This window comes from Berghia stephanieae, chromosome 3, assembly GCF_034508935.2.
Source record: "Berghia stephanieae isolate SIO BIC M18660-M18661 chromosome 3, UCSD_Bste_1.3, whole genome shotgun sequence".
Taxonomy (NCBI): Eukaryota; Metazoa; Mollusca; class Gastropoda; order Nudibranchia; family Aeolidiidae; genus Berghia; species Berghia stephanieae.
In genome coordinates, this window is record NC_088362.1 from 52,998,384 (window position 1) to 53,013,351 (window position 14,968).

At 37.3% G+C, this 14,968-nt stretch overlaps 1 protein-coding gene across 1 annotated transcript in view; it reads right to left on the reverse strand.

Moving 5' to 3' along the window:
* LOC144967986 (thymidine phosphorylase-like) overlaps positions 1 to 14,493 on the reverse strand; it is a 46,497-nt gene extending 32,004 nt beyond the window's left edge. Inside the window, exon 1 of the mRNA XM_078905831.1 lies at positions 14,279 to 14,493. The gene's annotated coding sequence lies outside the window, so the exon portion shown is untranslated. The remainder of the gene's footprint in view (positions 1 to 14,278) is intronic.
* Positions 14,494 to 14,968: the final 475 nt, after the last annotated feature.

Here is a 14,968-nt window from a genome sequence, read left to right on the forward strand (position 1 = left end):
AATTGTATCTATGCATTACCGTTTCACAGAGCAGTTAAATTAAACGTTTTTTTTTAAAGGCCCATCAGCTCTTCAACGATACGATACAGTAATAATAATAATAATAAATGTACATTTATAGAGCGCTTATGCCGAAGCTTCAAAGAGCTTCACATTGACCATCAGGAAAAACCATTGCACACTGCAGATTCGGACATACGAACAAAAGCTCACACGCATTCATTACACACACATACTTACACACACACACACACGCACACACATCCATATACACACTGTACATAAATATATTACTCACACACACACACACACACACAAACACACACGTATATATTCAGTACAATACGGTATTATTTATTTATGGCTTTAAGATAACCTTCGACTGCTGGGACGGGTCGGAATTTAGGCTTCTGACAAGTTGTAATAATAAATAGTTGTTTAGTCAGTGTATGACAGTGGTTGACAAGAAACATCCGTAACTGATGACCATTAAGTATTCATTGACGCTAAGTTTGTCATAACACTTAAGAGCTTATTAATAAAGGTCAGATGCGTTCACTGAAGGTAGAATGAGGCCGTCGTCATGGTACAGGTGGCTGTATTTTTATTTTTATTTTTATCAACAAAAGAAATTATCTGCTTTAACTTCAAGTTGGAAACAGGATATCATAATAATGATGATGATGATAATAGTAATAATAATAAAAATAATAATAATAATAATAATAATAATAATAATAATAATAATAATAATAATAATAATAATAATATTAATAATAATAATAATAATAATAATAATAATAATAATAATAATAATAATATAACAATAACAATAATAATAATGATGATAATAATAATAATAATAATAATAATAATAATAATAATAATAATAAGAAGAAGAAGAAGAAGAAGAAGAAGAAGAAGAAGAAGAAGAAGAAATTATAGTAGTAGTAGTAGTAGTAGTAGTAGTAGTAGTAGTAGTAGTAGTAGTAGTAGTAGTAGTAGTAGTGTAGTAGTAGTAGTGTAGTAGTAGTTGTAATAATAATAATGATAAAGATGATGATGATGATGATGATGATGATGATGATGATGATGATGATGATGATGATGATGATGATGATGATGATGATGATGATGATGATGATGATGATGAAGTCACAGGCTTGAGCGTTTTTGCCAAGATCGATAATTGAAGAACCAGTTTTATGGCCAAAATTTTAAATACGAATTGATCGTTTCCAGAATACCTACGGCAATTAATTGGTAAAAGGAACAAAACCTTCCATTTTACGTTTTTATTTTACCAAGCATGATGTTAAGTGAACTATCTAATATAATTAAATTTATCAACAGACAATTTTTCAAACGTAAAATGCATTTCTAAACAATAACTTTTAACAGGCCAATTAATTGTGCCGTACTCTGTAAAAACCCATATTTTAAAACTTGGCCAGAAAATTCGTCCTTCAAATATTGATCGGTTTAAATGACCCTCATCTTGAAAGTAAAACTCCTAAACCTGGGAATTCACAAAGTCCCAGATTTGAAAGCTAAGACGAGGGTCATTTAAATCGATCGATATTTGAAGGACTAGTTTTCTGGCCAGATTTCTAAAAATGTGTTTTTCTATAGCACGGCAGAATTCCTTTCCAAGCAAATTTGACCACCAAGCAAAATGATTATATTATACATCATACAACATTGTAGCCTGTATGTTTCTACCTTGGTTCAATACTTTGTGCGGGAATTCTATAATCATGCATGACCAATGACTTATGATATTGTATTTTATATTGGTAACTTAGGAAAGATGTCATGGCGCTTTAAATGGCAGACAGGTAAAAGGATACCAGGCGACGTGCATTTAATTGCAAGTCTGATAACCCAATTCCTTATGGGTTCATTGTTGTATTGGAATCTCAAAAAATGACGTAAAAATATTGTCCATTACAATAATGTTAAACTAGGCCCATAAATGTGTTCCGATGTCCTACCTGCATAATATGTACACGCCGATACCAGGTGATAAACAAGTTCCCTTAATATTTCAGATTTTTACCCTGATCAAAGTAGTATTATGAAAAAAATTATAACAAATTTCCCTTTTTTCAATGCCAAGGTGAAATTTGTGTTTATGGTCTATTCCAAGGGAAGACTAGAATATACCAGGCGTCGGTCAAAGGGCAGCGCCTCAAAGTGAGTTAGAGCGAGGTGACTTGCTCAAGGCGGGTAGTCGAATTCGGTACGAAGCAAAGACCTTACCATTGAGCCATGTGTCCTTCTAGATCAATGTTTGTTTGTTTGTTGGGTTTGTTTTTGTTTTGTTTTTTTTTTTTCAAAATTAGAAGTCTAAGGATCCAAAAACAATTTTTAAAATGTAGATCCTTATTTCTGTTGCGTCAAATGTACTGTAACAACTAGCTACACATAAGTCTGCCACCAAGAACTCATGCTCAAGACATCCCAAGACGGTCCCATGAATAGCAAGTTAACGATTACGTTGCCCGATCCTAAACGAGCGACCAACGACGAGGAAGTAAACGAATCAGGACCTGTCCTAAGAGGTCACAACACGACGCCCGGTGCACGAGTTTATCTCGTTGCCAACTCACTACGCCGACACGTTATAGATATAATTGAAGCCTAGAGCTATTGGTCAGTACTGACCAACAAGCGCTGGCACCTATTGATCAATACTGACCAATACCGCCAAATGATCAGTGTTGACAAAGACCTGTTCGCACTTATTCGTCACTATCGATTTATTCCATTAGTAATGAAATTATATTTTTTAAAAACCCAGGCCAACTTATCCCATGACTGTTAGCAATACTTAGACAAATTTGATTTAAGTTTAAGGCGTTAGGTGTCGTTGGGCCAACGGAATGACTCTGGTTACTTTATGCCATCATAAGATTCTTTCTATTTTATGTTGTTCATTCTATTTTTTGGTTTGTTTGATTTGTTGGTTTTGTTTTTGTTTTTTGTTTTGTGGGGGGGGGGGGGGGGGTGTATCTTTTTTTAAAAATTATTTTATTTTATTAATTATTTTTTTGGGTGCTTTTTTTGGGGGGGGGGGGGGGGTTTGTTTCGTTTGTTTTTGTTTGCTAATTTAGCCCACGCCAGCTTGTTGTTGGTTTCAGTTCTAAATTCATAATCAAAAACATGAAAACCCAAGAAAGAGCAGATTTATTATTGTATATATATTCTAACACTGGTATTGGCATGCCTCGACAATTTCCCAGAATCGTCTATATGGAATGAATAATTCGAATGGCTACCATAAATAAACCTTAAGTCCCAAATCCAAGACTTCGAGGAATCGTAGGTCAAATGTGCATTGGTCTCATACTCGACCCTGGCATGGGAAAGCCCCCTCCACCCCTCCGCCCTCTACCAATGGATTATCTTCATTATTGTCAGAAAAAGAAGTTTGTTTTCAAGATAATGAAAGAGATTTCACATATTTAAAATACCCCCCCCCCCCCCCCCCCCCCATTTTTTTTTTTTTTTTTTTTTTTTTTAAGGCGTCACGCATCAGTGAGAATGAGCGTTGGAGACCCGGATGCCTTGTGGCTGACAGTTTGTCATTTCGACACCATATTTAATCTATCTATAGATAGTATGCGCTTGGCTAAGAAGTTCATAACATTGCCATCCGGAAGTATAACTGGCCAACACACAAAATTGCGTGTAACCATGATCGTTTATAGTCTGGTTAGTACAGTTTAGTGTGCAATACTCATAAATGCGGATGGCAAAAAACAATAACAAAGACATGAGTGACGTCAACTTCGTTCTATCTATAGCGTGAAACAAACGATAGCAATTGCTTGTTACCCTTTAAATAGGATACTAGTATATCGCAAAGTACTTTCCGCCGGATTTAACAGACCCAATTACTCAATCATTGCTGGGTGGACAGGGCGGTCAGAGTAAAAATATTGACTACAGCAGGATCGATCTCGGTCCCTTTGCGTGTGAAGCGAGTGCTCTACCAACTGAGCTATTGGGGATCCCCTTTATATAGATAGTATGCGCTTGGCTACGAAGCTCATAACATTGCCATCCGGAAGTATAACGGACCAACACACAAAACTGTGTGTATCCATGAATGTTTATAGTCAGATTAATACAGTTTAGTTAACATTACTCATAAACGTGGATGGCAAAAAACAATAACAAAGACCAGATTGACGTCATCTTCGTTCTATCCATAGGTAGTTCGAAGATGACGTCAATCAGGTCTTTGTTATTGTTTTTTGCCATCCGCGTTTATGAGTAATGCTCACTGAACTGTATTAACCTGACTATAAACGTTCATGGATACACACAGTTTTGTGTGTTGGCCCGTTATACTTCCGGATGGCAATGTTATGAGCTTCTTAGCCAAGCGCATACTATCTATAACCACGCATTGTTTTTCTCTGTTTTCTCATTTTATCATACATAGTCATTTCTTTTTTTTTTTCTTCTCTAATTTTTGTGCCATTCTCATGGTACTTTGAGCTCCTTGAGATAAGGCACAATATAAATAGATATTATTATCATAAGGTTGTAAAATTTGTGCTGCGTGTAATGAGTTGTCGTTAGTAGAGCTCAAGGAAACCAGACGATAAACGTTTAAGGTTACACATAGTTTTTTGTGTTGGCCCGTTATACTTCCGGATGGCAATGGTGTGAGCTTCTTAGCCAAGCGCATACTATCTGTAACATTTACGTTTGTGACTACCCATATATTCTTTCATTAGTTTATCCTCCAAGTCTTTCTCTATTCCCTTATCTACTACCCATGTTTTAATGTGTACCTTTATCACTTCATGTGCTCTTATCTTAAAATGCACTCTTTATCATGTACCTATACGATAATCCTATGCTATGACATATTTTATTATCTATCACCTTACGCCATGACAATTTTTTTCTCTACCCCAGCATGATATGAATGTTTTACGTTACCATGCAACACATAGTTATCAACATGTTTTGCTTTTATTATTGAGTAATGTCGAACCACAGGCACATTCTGCATAGAAATTGCCGTAAGAACTCAATTATGGCCTTTATTATCGTTATGGAAAATATTTTGCGTTGGTTTCGAAAATATTTCCATTATAACTTTTTAAAAAACACAAAACATCTAATCTATTTCTTCTCCCCGTGCCGCTATGTGGTCTTGTTGTATGATACTCGCGTTCGGATCGGAAGGTCCTGAGTTCGAGCCTCGCTCAGCGCATAGTTGAGTCCTTGGAAAAAGACTCTTTACTCACATTCTACCGTACTTATGTGTAAAATGAGTACCTGGCCGTCAACTGCGTTGTCTCTGTCGGAAAATTTGTAATATCGCCTAACAGGCGTCATGTCTCGTTCTACATATAACGTGTTGTTGTTGGTCAGGAACGCTCTGAGCACGTTTAGGGGATACTGCGAATGCACTATATAAAAGCTCTAGTCTTTTAGTTTTTTTCTTAATGAGTCAACCGAGGGCACTGTTACTGCAAGAGACTGAAAGTAATCAACTTCGTTGTTATGGGAGAAGGACCGACGCAGTTTAACTTTTATTTTTATGTCATGCGACCTAACAGCCCAACAAAAAATATTGTCTTTTCGTCATTATCTTTAGATAGCTTTAGCTCACAAAATTTTAAACATTTTAAAACTATTAATTGGCCTTTTCCGGATGAGACAGCACAGGCAAGGAGAGAGAGAGAGAGAGAGAGAGAGAGAGAGAGAGAGAGAGAGAGAGAGAGAGAGAGAGAGAGAGAGAGAGAGAGAGAGAGAGAGAGAGAGAGAGAGTTTGCAGCACTTAATAGGAGCGATCTATATTCGTGTTTTCGTCCGACTGAGTCATCAATCACGTGATATGTTGCTGTCCAACGATTGAACATTTCTGAACAAATGTAAACACGCTGCTTTGTTTATGAAAGTTGTAAAAAAACTCATGTGTCAAGCTGAACACAATGACCAATCGTAATGTTAGATAGTTCAAAATTTGTGAACACTTTTCACTATGTAGGTCACTTTGAGCACATTTTGCAATGTGGCCAATGACCTCGAGCACATGGAAAAGTTAATATAGATCATGCCCATTAGTAACTCTCTTGAACTAGGATCTCTCTACACATCAGAAATTTCTGTATTCATATGTCATTCAGAAAAACCGCAGGGCCCTCCGTACTAAAGTCACAACAAGACCTTGACAGCCTCAAATCTCGGGCTCAGGACCGTGACCAATGGAAACAATTAACTAACAACATGGATAGAGAGAGCAGCTCAACTCAGCGACGTTTTAAAAACTCTGTGACTGAGTCACACAGTTCTCAGCAAGCGCCATTCAGACTGCGAGGCTTACTACAACAATAACAACAACAACAACAACAACAACTACTACTACTACTACTACTACTACTACTACTACTACTACTACTACTACTACTACTACTACTACTACTACTACTACTACTACTACTACTACTACTACTACTACTACTACTACTACTACTATTACTACTACTACCACTACTACTACTACTACTACTACTACTACTACTACTACTACTACTACTACTACTACTACAACTACTACTACTACTACCACTACTAATATTACTACTACTACTACAACAACTACTACTAATTAGTTGCAAAAAAAAAACAGACAACAAAAAAAAAACAAACAAATATAAACACAAAACTAACAAACAAACAAGCAAAGAAACAAAATAAAATAAAGAAACAAGATCAAACAAAAGAGACAATCTACTAAAAAATAAAAACATAAAAACATAAACACACAAAAATCAAGCAAAAAATCCAAACAAAAACAAAACAAAAGAGTTGACTACTTTGGCTCAATTTATCCATTTCAAGCTCTCTGCTTTGATTATATATTGACACAACAACTAATGAGAAACAAAAAAAAAAAAAAAAGAAAATCCAACAAAAATAAGATAAAATAAAAATAAATAAAACAAAACAAATAAGCAATTAACAAAAACATCATCACCATCATCATCATCATCATCATCATCATCATCATCATCATCATCATCATCATCATCGTTAACAAACAACAACAACAACAACAACAACAACAACAGCAATCGCAATGGATAGGCTGAGTAAAGACCAGAAATGACAACATTCAATATACACTCTAAAAATGAAAAGATAAAAGCCAATTATCTCATCCCTGTGCACCAACGTAATGTAGGTCACCGGGTCAGTCGTTTATTTGAAGAGAGCGAAGGCCACTTGCTATTTGATATTTGGAATAAAAACTGTTATTGACATGACAGAAGCTACAGTAGAACTCCATTATATCTCCATTACTTAGATCTGACGAATTTGTTTTTTAGTATAAAAAGAGGTAATAAACTATTAATAAATTGATAATGAATTAGCACGTAATAACAATGGCTTTACTATAGATAGAATGCGCTCGGCCAAGGAGTTCACAACATTGCCATCCGGAAGTATAACGGACCAACACACAAACTCTGTGTAACCATGAACTTTTATAGTCTGGTTAATACAGTTTAGTGAGAACAACTCACAAACGCGGATGGCAAAAACAATAACAAAGGCCTGAGTGACGTCATCTGCATACTATCTATAGTCAATGACTACAGTAACATGTTGCCAAAGGGCATTCTTATAGATAGTATGCGCTTGGCTAAGAAGCTCAAACCATTGTCATCCGGAAGTATAACGGACCAACACACAAAACTATGTGCAACCTTAAACTTTTATAGTCTGGTTCATACAGTTTAGTGAGAATTACTCATAAACGTGGATGGCAAAAAACAATAACAAAGACCTTAGTGACGTCGTCTTCGTTCTATCTATAGGCCCATTCTTATGTCGGGAAACTGAGGACTAAGTCCATGACTGTAGAAGGAACGAAGTTGACGTCACTTAAGTATTTTGTTATTATTTTTAGACAGCCTGTTAATGATGACTTCTCACTAAATTTTATCAGTCACACAATAACCGAAATAGGTGACACATAGTTTTGCGTGTTGGTATGTTTAATCTGGCTGGCAGGTCAGACAATTCTTTGGCCGCAAAAGAAAACAAATCGTGAGTTGTATTCAATAATTCAATCAATGGAATCACGTGTTTCTTTGAGCTCTACTAACGACAAATCACTAGACGCTGCAAAAAACTAAAACTTGACGTCAAACTATAAGTCCTAGAGGGTTCTTGTGTCAGGCCGTAGCCATCGTTTTGTTATAACCTGACACTGAAACCCAAAAAGACTGGTCTTTTGACGTCATTATTTGGTTTTTGCACCGCCTAGTGAGTTGTCGTTAGTAGTGCTCATGGAAACAAGTGGTCGCATTTGTTGAACTATTGAATACAACTCAAGATGTGTTTTCTTTTGTGGCCAAAGACTGGTCTTTTGACGTCATTTTTGGTCAGAGTCAGGCTATAAGTAAACGATGGCTCCGGTCAGGCTATATGTTAATGATGGCTACGGTCCGACCAAGTAATCGATCACATGATTTGTTACTGTCCAACGATTGGATAAAATTACTTAATAAATGTTAACACATTGCTTTGTTTATGAAGTTGGAAGCATGCCCTGTTGGATATTTCGAAAACTGTGAACACATTTTACAATGTAGGTCATCTTGAGCACAATCTGCAATACTCTTCAACAGTCGTAACGTCACTTCCTTCCTAATGACGCATGGTAACTTAGTAACACTGGCTCTAAACTATCGGAACAATGGCGGACGCCCGTATGATATATTTCTCCGGCGAGCGTAAAAGCGTTTCAAGAGGGAAAAAAAACATAAATTTGATCATGTTTTGACTTTTACACATTCTGATCACAAGGCATGTGAAAAGGGACTGAAAAGTTATAGCCAGCATGAAGAATAAAAAGGAATGATTTTCTTTGTTTAGAACCAAGATGGCCGGCGTTGCCGGGCGGCGTGACATCAGACTACTGAATCCTATTGGATTCAATAGTCGGATGTCACGTCGCCCAGCAAAGGCGAGCAGCGTGGTTCTAAACAAAGAAAATCGGTACTTTTTATTCTGCATGCTGGCTAGAACTTTTAATATGTCTTGTGATCAGAATGTGTAAAAGTCAAAACATGATCAGATTTATAATGTTTTTTTTTTCCCTCTGGATACGCTTTTATGTTCGTCGGAGAAATATTTCAAAAGGGCGCCCGCCATTGTTCCGATAGTTTAGAGCCAGTTACTAAGTTACCATGCGTCATTAGGAAGGAAGTGACGTTACGACTGTTGATGCGTATTTTACCAATGACACGAGCACATGGGAAAATGATGCAGGTCGTCCCCACTGAGGAAATCGGTACAGATAATATCGAATAAACCCCAAACTTCTTTTTGCCTCCTCCATGAAGTGTTGTACATCTCAAAAAGACTTAATATAATATAATATATATATTTTCTTTTTATTTCAATATCTTGCGATTTTAAAAAACTCAACTAAAATTCCCTTTATTCATCCCACAGGGGAAATTAGTCTTCAGGGTCTATTCCAAGAGGAGAATGGACTAGTCCAGGCGTCAACCTCAATGCAGTGCCAAAAATAGAGCTAGGGCGAGGTGACTTGCTCAATGCCACACATTGCAGCGGGTATTCGAACTCGGTACCGTTCAGATACGAAGCAAAGACCGCACCGCTGAGCCACGATGTCCCATATTCTCTTGCACATTGCCGAAACACCATTTTGTTTGATTTGTTTTGTTTTGTTTTGTTTTGTTTTTGTTTTGTTTTTTTGTTTTGTTTTGTTTTGTTTTGTTTTTTAGGTATTTTTTTGTTTGCTTTTGCTTTGACAAGAAATTATAGACTAAATATTTTTCACTTTATTCGATGAGGGCGTGTAGCTAATGGCTCTTAGCTTATCAAAATGTCGTAAACTTGATAAATGAAATAAACGTTTTCTTGTCAAAAATGAAGTGTGTTTTGTCCTAAGACGGTAGTATAGTAGCCCTACCTATCTCTCACAAAATGTCAATAAAATCAATATACACACATCTATATTATGTGTAACTAACTTGTAGGTCATATCACTCATTCACAAAATCGATTGAAATTACTTCAGATGCGGCCAAGAACCATCTGCTGTACACGGGGGTTTATACACACCACGATTAACATAATTTATACAATAAAAAATAAAAATAAAATTCCCATTGTAGAATTTTTTCTCTGGGGTCTATTCCAAGGACAGATTGGAATAACCCAGGCGTCAGCCGCAGTACAGCGTCGCAAATTGATCTAGGGGGAGGGGACTTGCTCAAGGCCACAAAGCGCAGCGGCGGGTGAACTGGTACCTTTTGGGAACGAAGCAAAGACATTGCCCCTTATCAATATCCCGGAAGATTTCCGCTCCATTATTATGGAAGAAAACTATGGACTTTGTCCGTCACTTTAGCAAAAGACTTCAAAAATTTGCTTCTTATAAATTTGAGCTTAGGCTTAAACTGAGTGCATTTTCGTCTCCTGTTCGTGTATAGATAGTATAGATAGTATGCAGATGACGTGACTCGGGCCTTTGTTATTGTTTTTGCCATCCGCGTTTGTGAGTTGTTCTCACTAAACTGTATTAACCAGACTATAAAAGTTCATGGTTACACAGAGTTTGTGTGTTGGTCCGTTATACTTCCGGATGGCAATGTTGTGAACTCCTTGGCCAAGCGCATTCTATCTATACAGATGACGTCACTCAGGTCTTTGTTATTGTTTTTTACCATCCGCGTTTATGAGTAATGCTCACTGAACTGTATTAACCCGACTATAAACGTTCATGTATACACACAGTTTTGTGTGTTGGTCCGTTATACTTCCGGATGGCAATGTTATGAGCTTCTTAGCCAAGCGCATATTATCTATAAATAGAATGCGCTTGGCCAAGGAGTTCACAACATTGCCATCCGGAAATATAACGGACCAACACACAAACTCTGTGTAACCATGAACTTTTATAGTCTGGTTAATACAGTTTAGTGAGAACAACTCACAAACGCGGATGGCAAAAACAATAACAAAGGCCTGAGTGACGTCATCTGCATACTATCTATAACCAGTGTGTCATGGACGCCAGACATTTATGTAATTTACTCACAACAAACACATGAAACACACCAGCAAACAAAACGACGCGTGACCAAAAACGTTTATATTACTATTCAAACATTTATTCAATGAGAACTGATCATCTAAATGAATTCTAAAAACAAAAACAAAGAAACTCAGTGTATTGTTTAACTTAGTTGGTAGGAAACTGAAAGAAATTTTAATTCCTCGATAAAACGTTCGCGTTCGGTTCCTGTTCGGTTCGGCATCTAAAAACGAGTGAGTTTGAGATGCACTCACTTTGCTATGATAAAACAAGAGACCGACTGAGCGGAAAGGCCAAATGGAGGGAAGGACGGACGGGAGAGAAAAATGATTTCACTCAGTTTGCAGTCTAACCAGTGAGTCCCAACTAAATCCACACCAACGTAGGTAGGCCTAAGTTTTAATCACTTTCAAGGGTCGGGGGAATGGACTTCATCGTTTAGTTTTTGTATCACATGTGTTATTGACTGACCAGACACACACACACAGAGAGAGAGAGAGAGAGAGAGAGAGAGAGAGAGAGAGAGAGAGAGAGAGAGAGAGAGAGAGAGAGAGAGAGAGAGAGAGTTCAAAGTCAATCTAGTGATGATAAAACCTTATGGATGCAAATTTATTTTTGTTTCTTTCTTATTCTAGTTCAATTATTGTATTCTTTATATTTTGTTATTTTTAATTTAAATATTTTTTAATTGGCAGTTTTGCGAACCCATGCGATTTTATTGATCGGTAAAAACAAACAGATGGTGCGTGATTAGTTTTCAAAACTGGGGTACTATCGAGTTTTGTCTCGCGTACTATGACAGTGAGGCTTTCCAATAGCTCAATTGGTAGAGCACTCGCTTAAGAAGCAAAGGGACCTAGATCGATCCCGGGTGCATTGGGATTTTTTAACTGCATTAACCAGACTATAAACATTCAATGTCACACATCATTTTGTATGTTGATCCGTTATAGATAGAATATGCTTGGCTAAGAAGCTCATAACATTGCCATCCGGAAGTATAACGGACCAACACACAAAACTGTGTGTATCCATGAACGTTTATAGTCAGGTTAATACAGTTCAGTGAGCATTACTCATAAAGGCGGATGGCAAAAAACAACAACAAAGACCTGAGTGACCTCATCTTCGAACTATCTAGAGATAGCATGCGCTTGGCTAAGAAGCTCACAACATTGACAACGTATAGATAGTATGCAGATGACGTCACTCAGGCCTTTGTTATTGTTTTTGCCATCCGCGTTTGTGAGTTGTTCTCACTAAACTGTATTAACCAGACTCTAAAAGTTCATAGTTACACAGAGTTTGTGTGTTGGTCCGTTATACTTCCGGATGGCAATGTTGTGAACTCCTTGGCCTAGCGCATTCTATCTATATATTATAGTTCAAAGATGACGTTACTCAGGTCTTTGTTATTGTTATTTGCCATCCGCGTCTATGAGTAATGCCCGTTATACTTCCGGATGGCAATGTTATGGGCTTCTTAGCCAAGCGTATTCTCTCTATAACGGATCAACACACAAAATGATGTGTGACATTGAATGTTTATAGTCTGGTTAATGCAGTTTAGTGAGAATTACTCATAAACGCGGATGGCAAAAAGCAAAAACAAAGACCCGAGTCTCGTCAACTTCATACTATCTATATAGATAGTATGCAGATGACGTCACTCAGGCCTTTGTTATTGTTTTTGCCTTCCGCGTTTGTGAGTTGTTCTCACTAAACTGTATTAACCAGACTATAAAAGTTCATGGTTACACAGAGTTTGTGTGTTGGTCCGTTATACTTCGGATGGCAATGTTGTGAACTCCTTGGCCAAGCGCATTCTATCTATAGTTCCGAATGGCAATGTTGTGAGCTTCTTAGCCAATCGCATACTATCTATAAATATAAACGCATCGGTTTGTTCTGTTTAGTAGAGAGAGAGAGAGAGAGGAGAGAGAGAGAGAGAGAGAGAGAGAGAGAGAGAGAGAGAGAGAGAGAGAGAGAGAGGATGTTTAAAATTGGGTTGACGACACTCAGGTCTTTGTTATTGTTTTTGCCATCCGCGTTCCTGGGTAATTCGCACTAATCTGAACCAGACTATAAACGTTCATGGTTCCACACAGTTTTGTGTGTTGGTCCTTTATACTTCCGGATGACAATGTTATGTGCTTCTTAGCCAAGCGCATACTATCGATAGCTTGACACTGACCAAAAAATGACGTCAAAAGACAAGTCTTTGATGACAAAACAGAAAACAAATTGTGAGTTGTATTCAATAGGTCAACCAATGGGATCACTTGTTTCCTTGAGCTCTACTAACGACAACTCACTAGACGCTTAAAATTTCTTTCAGTTTTCTACCACAGCAAAGTGAAACAACACACGTAATTTCTAAGATGTTGTTTTTAGAACACATTTAGGACGATTCGTTCTCACAAAATAAATCTATAAGTAATAATATAAACGTTTTAGGTTACAAGCTGTTTCTTTAGCTGGTGTGTTTCATGGGTTTGTTGTGGATAAATTACTGAATTTTATGACATCTCTGACGCAATGAATGTTCACAAACTGAAAGCGAGCCGAGACGAAAATGAGTGTACTCAGTTTACAGCCTTAGACAACTCTAACGTCCTGGAAAGCTCAAGCAGTCTGAAACGGGGGCTGGTGATGGATAAACTGATAATGTTTTGTCCCATTGTATTATCAGTATGCACAAATATGTGGATCTTTTTTCCTTAAAGGAATTTCATAACTATGCAAAACAAAGCAAAGCCAGTAGTAGTAGTAGTAGTAGTAGTAGTAGTAGTAGTAGTAGTAGTAGTAGTAGTAGTAGTAGTATGTAGTAGTAGTAGTAGTAACGATGGTAGAAGTAGTAGTAGTAGTAGTAGTAGTAGTAGTAGTAGTAGTAGTTAGTAGTAGTAGTAGTAACAATGGTAGAAGTAGTAGTAGTAGTAGTAGTAGTAGTAGTAGTAGTAGTAGTAGTAGTAGTAGTAGTAGTAGTAGTAGTAGTAGTAGTTGTTGTTAATGAAGTCCGCCAGTGGTGATGATGCAATGATTACAAAGGATAACGACGAAAACATTAAAGCTGGACAGAGAGAGAGAGAGAGAGAGAGAGAGAGAGAGAGAGAGAGAGAGAGAGAGAGAGAGAGAGAGAGAGAGAGAAAATGAACAAGTAAACAAACTCACTTTGTACGGGGTAAACAATAGTCCCAAATGAACGAATTGATGCACTGATAACGCCACACACTCCCTCTCTGTCTCCTTTTCTGTCGCCACACCACTCTCTTATTCCATGGAACACTCAATGGTGTGCAAGTCGACAACTGCGCGATTCATAACGAGGGAAGTGTTAAAGCCTAAAGTAAAACCAAGGTTCTTGGTTAACAGCTTGGATCCAAAACAAACCTTGGTCTTATCTTGGTAAATTAACTGCTTGTTGATGATTGAAGATAAGCTTCGGTTACTGGTTACAACTGCTGCAAAAGCTACTTCCTACAACATCAAACCTACGATACCCATACCTACCAATCGTTATCAGCTGTCAATGGGAGCGATCTATATTAATGTTTTCGTCCAATCTTGTCATCGATCACATGATTTGTTGATGTACAACGATTGGACATTTCTCAATGTATCTAAACACGCTACGTTGTTTATGAAAGTTGTAAACATACCCATGTATCATGCTGAGAAAAATGACCAATTGTATCGTTGGATACTTCTCAAACTGTGAACACTTTTCACTATGTGGGTCATTTTGAGCAAACTTTGCAATGTGACCAATGACCCTGAGCAAATGGAAATGTAATATAGATCATGCCCATTGACCGCAGGTGAAAAGAATGTCCCAAACAACAATGAACAATGGTAATGATG